The 1,623-nt window shown below is 43.7% G+C and overlaps 1 pseudogene; it reads right to left on the reverse strand.

Annotated features, from left to right (window-relative positions):
• Positions 1–447: 447 nt before the first annotated feature.
• LOC118834358 lies at positions 448–1,336 on the reverse strand (annotated as a pseudogene).
• Positions 1,337–1,623: the final 287 nt, after the last annotated feature.

Consider the following 1,623-nt stretch of genomic DNA (forward strand, 5'->3'; position numbering starts at 1 on the left):
AGTCCAGAAGTATCATAGTAGTTATCACAGCTCCCATGGAAACCAAGAAAGGCTAGAGGAATCTTGGAGGTCCTGTTTTCTTGGGAGTTGGGGAATGCAAGGACAGAGCACATTGAAGAATTTTGCATTTGACAGGGTTAGAATTCAGTCCCACAACCAATGAGGATTCTAGCATTTCCAGAGAAATAGCATAGACCTTGGAGCTCTTGGACAGCATCTCTGTAGCAATTTATCCAAGGATGTGTTAGAAGATGTTGCATCAGTAGCAGCAGTAAAGACCAGGAAGGGTTGTGGAGTCATCTTCCTGGCTCAGTAATCCAAGGGATTACTAAAACTCTCAATAATGACAGGGGTCACCTGGAACTTCATCTTGAGAGGGAAGGAGGAGAAAGAGAACTTCTCTTACCTTAGGGAATCATTTGTTGCCTCCTTCCCCCCTTTCTGGATTCAAACATAATTCTTGGTTGGGTATTCAGAAAGAACTCGGGGGAGGGACAGAAGCAAAGTATTTGGCCACATAATGATGTGCCCCTTGAGCTGCCTGGGGGACAAGAGTAGCACAGTAAGGAACCACCTAGTATAAAAAATGCTTATAGTTGCCCAGCCAATGTAAAGGCTATGCCCCAACTCCCTTTTCTGAGCATCAGTCACCAGCGGGTTGTAGAAATTCATGATGATCACATGGGCAGTCCAGCACACAGGGATCAGTACCAGGACTGCTGAGATGAGGAAAATGACCCCTGAAGTCAGTACTAGCTGAGCTTTTGGTTCCTCATCTTCTTTTTTTTTATTTATTTTTAGTTTACCACACATGATTCTACATAATTTTGAGTTCCAGATTTTCTCCCCTCCCTCCCCCCTCCCTTCCCAAGATGGCATGGAATCTCATATAACTACCGTGTATAACTTTGCATTGAATTAATTTATACACTAGTCAAGTTGTGGAGAAGAATTATGACCAATGGAATGAATCATGAGAAAGAAGAAACAGAACCAAAAAAAAAACCCAAGAACAAAAACATGGTACACCTGGCCCCAGAAAGATAGATCAGCAATCCCACCAGCACAGAAATAGAGCAATGACCATGAGGGCTCTAGATGCTTGAATATCATGAGGCAGACCCATCATGGAATCATGCACCTTGCATTGCATCTGGCCAGTGCTCTGGAGCACACCAGTTGTCCAGAGGCCTTCCCAAACCAACTGGGCCACTACAGCATTATTGCCAATGAAGGCCATGACTTTCCACATACGCATGACTCAGGACACTAGGCCTGATACCCAGCCCTGTACTGAACGGATGATGCCCAGAATGTGCAGGCCAGCAAAAGCCATGGTCAGGGGCTTAGAGAAAAATCTGCCTAGGAAAGGAATTAGTGCAGACAGAGATCAGGGTTGAGTATGCCGCCTCTAAGTAAAGCCCAGTTATTCAATTATAGCTGTCATTATTACGACTTGTTTCCTAGAACTTCTTACACTTAATTCCCTTCCCACTTGATAATTGTTCACATATTCAAGCACAGTTACTACATCTCCATTAAATTTTTATTTTGCTAGGCTTAACACCCTTGACTCCTTCAACTAATCATCTCACCACATGGTTTTCAATACTCCTCATTAGC

This window comes from Trichosurus vulpecula, chromosome 1, assembly GCF_011100635.1.
Source record: "Trichosurus vulpecula isolate mTriVul1 chromosome 1, mTriVul1.pri, whole genome shotgun sequence".
In the NCBI taxonomy this organism is placed as follows: Eukaryota; Metazoa; Chordata; class Mammalia; order Diprotodontia; family Phalangeridae; genus Trichosurus; species Trichosurus vulpecula.